Source organism: Alligator sinensis, unplaced genomic scaffold (genome assembly GCF_000455745.1).
Source record: "Alligator sinensis unplaced genomic scaffold, ASM45574v1 scaffold650_1, whole genome shotgun sequence".
Taxonomy (NCBI): Eukaryota; Metazoa; Chordata; order Crocodylia; family Alligatoridae; genus Alligator; species Alligator sinensis.
Window position 1 is genome coordinate 333237 of NW_005842674.1, and position 5843 is coordinate 339079.

General features: G+C 57.6%; 1 protein-coding gene across 3 annotated transcripts in view; it reads right to left on the minus strand.

Annotated features, from left to right (window-relative positions):
• SCARA5 (scavenger receptor class A member 5) overlaps window positions 1-1259 on the minus strand; it is a 62400-nt gene extending 61141 nt beyond the window's left edge. Inside the window, exon 1 of one of the 3 annotated variants that reach the window (XM_006033891.3) lies at window positions 1186-1259. The gene's annotated coding sequence lies outside the window, so the exon portion shown is untranslated. Of the gene's footprint in view, window positions 1-1025; window positions 1043-1185 lie in introns of those variants that run through there. The other 2 variants (XM_006033890.3, XM_025215777.1) reach the window with 2 other exon arrangements.
• Between the last annotated feature and the right edge of the window lie 4584 nt (window positions 1260-5843).

Below are 5843 nucleotides of genomic sequence, written 5' to 3' on the forward strand. Positions count from 1 at the left end.
CAGATGCAGGAGACACGTTGGGGCAGGGCAGGGCAGGGCAGGGCAGGGCAGGGATTCACGCCAGACCCCGAGAACAGGGTGCCCCAGCCCAGCCACGGCTCTGTCCGACCTGCTCTTTGCAGCTGGGGATGGACGCTCCACTGCCTCTAGGTGCCAGCTACAGGTCCTGCCCCCCGAGGACACCCCGAGGACCCTCGCAAACACCTCCAGGGGCTTGCTGCCACAAGACCCCGGGAGCTGTCAGCAAGTGGCTCCGTGTCTCTGGCAGGGTCCCCGGCTAGTTTCCCCCCCTTACTGGTCCCATGTACTCAGTCCTACTGGTCCCAGTTCCTTTCCTTACTGGTCCTATCTACCCAGTCATACTGGTCCCAGTTCCTCTCTGCTTACTGGTCCAAGTTTCTCCCTGCCTTAGTGGCCCCAGTTACCTGGTCATACTGGCCCAAGTGCACCCCCACTGCACTTACTGGACCCAGTTTTACCCTGCTTCACTGGTCCCAGTTACCTGGTCATACTGGTCCCCATTCCCCCCTGCCTTACTGGTCCCAGTTTACTCAGTCATACTGTTCCCAGTCCCTCCTCTCTACTAATCCCAGTTCCCTCCCTCCCCCTTACTGAACCCATTTACCTGGTCATACTGGTCCCTGTCTCCCCCACTTGCTGGTCCCAGTCCCCCACAATACTGTTCCCATTCACCAGGTCATACTGTCCCCAGCTCCCCCTATACTGGTCCCATTTACCTGATCATTCTGGTGCCAGTTGCCTCCCCATACTGGTCCCATTTACCCAATCATACTACTCCCTAGTCGCCTCCCCATACTGGTCCCATTTACCCAATCATACTGGTCCCTCCCCCATATTGGTCCCATTTACCCACCTTCATATTTGTCCCAGTAAGTCCCATACTCGTCCCAGTCACCTCCCCATACTGGTCATACTTATCCCACTACCCTGCATACTGATCCCAGTTCCGCGGTCACACTGGCCCCTGTCCCTCTCCCATCCTGGTCCCATTACCCCCATCATACCGGTCCCAGTTCCTTCCATACGGGTCCCAGTCGCCTGCTCATACTCATCCCACTACCCCGCATACTGGTCCTAGTTCCCCGGTCATACTCGTCCCCGCTGCCATTCCCCCATACTGGTCCCAGTTCCCCGCGATACTGGCCCGGCGCGTGCCCCACTCACGGCGGCTCCGCTGCGCTGCGCTGCGCTGCGCTGCGCTCCCCGGGCCGGCGCAGCGCTACATGCCCGCGGGCGGCGGAGGAGGGGTGTCCCTCGTACGTCTGCCTGCACCCAGAGATGGACCTCGCCTGCCTGTGCTTCTTGCAGGGGTGAATCACCCCGATTCCCGATGCACAGGCAGGACCCTCTCACTCTTCTGCTCAATAGCGACCGATGCCCCTTCCCTCCAAGGACGTGTCCAGTCCGGCTGTGAATCTGGCCAAACTCTCAGCTCCCACCGCATCTATGAACCTGGTGACCACGGGCCCCCATTTTCATGTCACGCTGGGTGGAAAAGAAGTGGTGTTGGTTGTAGACCGATGACCTGCTCGGTTCATGCCGCGCCCCTCGTTCTTGAATGGTGAGAGACAGGCAATAATCAATCCCTAGTGACTTGCTCTTCACCGCTTAATATTTACACACGTCCCCCCCTCCTTAAAACCCCCCTGTGCCCTGATGCCTGCAGGGCTCAAGCTGCAGGGGTGCTGGGATCCCTGCCTGCTAGTAATACAAGACCTCCCTGGACTCACCCCTTGGCTCTCTTCCTATGTGGGGAACATCAGCTGTGCAGGGCCAGGACTGCCGAGCCGCTCCATGTTTGCACAGCGCCTTGCACACTGCAGTCCTGCTTTGGGATTGGGGCCTCTGGGGTACCACAACACTCAGGAACAGCCACACCAGTAACCCCAAGGCTGCTGCCTCACCCCACAGCTGGCAATGGCCAAGGAGGTACAGAGAGCTGCCTCTCACTCTGCACATGAAATGCTGCCCATGTAACCAAGCTGGGGAAAGGGCAACGTCAGCATTTGAACCCAAGACCTTGGTTTATTGCTCCAGCGCGAGGAGCACGAGGAGTTTGCAATCCACTAGTGAACTGCACGCTCTGTGCCAGTGCCTTGGCCCCTTTGTTTGTAGATGGTAGCAGCTCAGAGGCCCACAGTCTGTGCCCTGTGGGCAGGAAGGGTCCCTCTGCAGCCGCCCTGGCTACGAGGTCCTCATGGGGGATCTCAGATCCTGGCTCTGCTGGGCAGTGTGCGGCGGTGGGGGTACTCCAGCAACACCACCCACATTTCCACCAGCATGGCTGGCTGTTTCCAAGCTCGGGGGCAAATCCCTGCACCCTGCCCAGGCACGGGGGAAGGGGGTCTGCTGTCCCCATGGAAGGCATGAGCTGGGTTTCCCCTTCCTGCATCTGGGGCTGTGAGGGAGTGGGGCATCACGGAGAACTGGCATTGCAGCGTGGAGCACTACACTGTGCTGGGTAGGTGAACCCCTCTCCTCCATCCTCAGTGCTGGCACCTTGGCACTGCCCCTCTGCACAGTGGCTGAGCTTCACTTTTCCAGGCTGGACCCAGTGCTGTCCCCCTACATGAGAGCCTCTTCCAGTGCCAGGGCATTTGGGACATGAGCAGATGGTAACGCCTTCCTGAGGGTCCAGCCCACAGCCAGCAAACTAAGGATGTGCACTCCCAGACCCTTGTCCTGTGGTCCAGGGTGTCCCCAGGCTCCTGCAGAGCATGGAGCAGGCGCATGGACTGCCCTCCCCAAACAGCCCTGATTCCCGGAGTCTGGGCTGTCTGCTCCTCACAGACCTGCTTGCTCAAAGCACTGGAAATGCTCTTGCTAGAGACTCTGCAGCTGCAGCGAGCACAGCTGTGTTTAGTTCAGCTGGGTGGTGCAGCGGGCTGGGCCCTGCGCCCTTCCCAGGGGATGGGAGAGAGAGGCCTGCCTGTTTATTTTAGTTCCCTCCTTGTCCCAAGAGCCCATGAGGATAATTGCAATAATATGAAGGATAACAGCAGGGCAACGTGGGAAAGTGCAAGACACCCCGGGATCTCTAGGGATCTGTCCCTGTCCCCTGAGTGAGATTGGAACAGGAGGCTTGGATGGCAGACTGCTGCCTGCCTGCGTCCTAGCCCTGTGCAGCTAGTTGCAGCTCAAGCTACAGTTCCCTGCCGCAGTTAGAGCAGTCTCAGGGCTGCTCCGATTTACATACTGTTGTCCCTGGCTTGCTCTAACTTCCATGCAACTTAGAGCAAGACAAGGCATGGGATTGGGAGCAATGAGCCCACTTAAGAACACTCCCAGCTCCTCCCCATCCCCAGTCCTTGGCCTTCCCAAATGCATCCTGCTCCGTCATGTACAAGGGACACCACAAACACAGCACCCCGGGAACCTAGCTGTCCTGGGTGACCCTGCAAAGTTGTGCTGCCTGCCTAGTGCAGCCCAGGCTGGGGTGCAGATCCCGTTGCAACCACAGCCATCTGGGCCAACGTGGGGAAAGAGGGGCAGGGAAAATGTGGCCAGAAGCCAGCCTACCCATACCCCAAATCAGCTGCACAAGGCATCACCCGCCAACCTGCAGGCAGCAGGTTTAAGTGGGGCCCAGAGGATTCCCAGATGTGGCGCTCAGTCACTGGGGTTGCCTGGCATTGGGGGCTGCAGAAAGCAGTGCACAGCTGTATGCATTGGACTGGGGAACACCAGGCCTCAGGAGCTGCCTCATCGCTCAGGACTATGGGAGAAGTTTCCAAGGGACTCCACAAGCAGGTAGCAGCAGGAGGTTGTTATCCACCATAGGTGGGCACATGAGGGCACAACATGCTAATACTCGTGTGTTAGACTAGTGGAATTTTTCTTAGGCGGGTTTTGGGAAAGTCTCCAAATCTCCATACTCCAAGCCTCCTTAGGGTCACAGACACCAGGGTCCTGAAGAGCTATGCCCCAGGGGCTCCGATCCCTGCTTTTTGCCCTTCACCTGCCCCCCACTTTGAGTCCCAAAGGTGCTGCTATTTGGCCTGGAGTGGCAGCTTGGGGCTATCGAGCCTGGTCCCTGCTCACACAGCCATCTGCATCCAACATCCCCTTCTATAGCCAAGCCCTGTTGTAAACCCAGTCCAGGTTTCTTGACACTGTAACTGCTCTCAAGGGGCTGCTCCAGAAAAAAACTCCCGGCTGTTGGAAACCCCCTCCTTTTTTCCAGCCCAGTGTGGCTGTGCAGGCTGGAGGGAGCCCCTGGAGACACTGGAAGGGCCTGCTCACGGCCCAGCCCCAGCCACAGAAGGAAGCTCAGGGACTAGGACTGGAGGCCAGCTTCCCACCACCTGCCCCCAGGAGAAGGGAAAGTCTGCAAGGCATTTCTCACCTGGTCTCCAGCTGAACCTGCTCCAGAGCAGCCATCACTGGGGCTCTTGCTTCCTCCCTCTCTGAACCAGAGACATCTCATAGCAGCTGGAGGCAGCAGGACAGAGCAACATTTCCATTGGGAGGATGCCGATGAGGGCCAGCTGGCCCCCACCTCTGATCATATTTACCATCAGACATAATTAACATGGGGGGCTGCCCCAGAGCCTTTTCTTTGCATCTATCCAGGGGGTATTTATACAGCTATTTCTGTGCCTGAAGTTAAGATGGGCATCAAATACCCAATCCCACAGCCCCTGCCCTGAAGCATTTTGGTAACAAAGGGGCAGGCTGGCTGGGGGTACCCCAGAGACAGGGTGCAGTGTTCACAGTACCCCCCCAGGGAAGGGGGGTGAATGTACTGCATTGGCTGAGCTGGCTGGGTGTGTAGGGCTGGCTCCCTCATGTCCCCACAGCAGCTCTGGCCCCCCTGGTGATTTGCAGACAGCTGGGAAAAGGCTGGGAGCTGGTACCTGCAGCTGCAGGGAAGCTCACGGCAGGTTCAATAGGGCTCCAGCAAGCACCTCTCCTGAGCAGAGCCGGGGCTCAGCATTGGCATCGCTGAAAATACTAAGCCCTTCCTCAGCTCGGATCCAGCTACCTCCAGCTGCCAAGGGAACCGGCCCAAGGAGAGCTGTCTCCCCTGCCTGTTGCAGGGCTAGCTGGCAGTGCTCTCCAGGCTGGCCACCATCACTCCCCTCAGGCCATGAACAAGCTCACAGCCCCCAAGACAAGGGAGGGCTACTATGCCCAATTTCACAGAGTGGGAGAGTGAGGTGGCAAGACTGGGTACATCTTCAGTGCCCAGGTAATCCAGGTGTCTGACACGGGCCAGTTATGCATCTCCATAGCAAACCCCATCCACGTTATTATATCTGTACTACTGCTGTGCGGTGCTCTGTCTGCACTAGTCTTTGCTGCCCCCACATGGCACTAGACAGGGCTGTACTGAGACTGAAACTTAACTAGTAGATTATTATGTGGCTTCCGAGGGTGCCTGTAAGCTTTTCCAAGAGGTCCTCCAGGCACGAATCCCCTCCAAACCCAGCTGAGATTCTTGTCTGTGTGTAACACCCACACGTGCTTGGGGTTGTGCATGGCAAAGTGTGTTCTGGTTTCATGTTTCCGTGTATCTTGTTTGTGCTGTACATTGTGCCTTTTCTGGGACTGGAAGAGGATCACCTTCCCTCCCCCTCATTGTGTCCAGACCATTGTCTTAGGCTAGGGACAGATATTCAAAAAGCTAGAGCTGGAATTGATTCAACTTATGCAGGTTAGTTTAACTTGCCTAGGTTGAACCAGTTTGCAACAGTACAGGCATTCCCTCTGGACTGAGGCAATGTGGGCACATGCTTCTGCCCTGTGCTGGATCTCTGGCTCCAGCTCCCGGACACCTTGGAAGGTGAAGGCGGCCAGGTGGAAGGTGTCTAGGGGCTGCA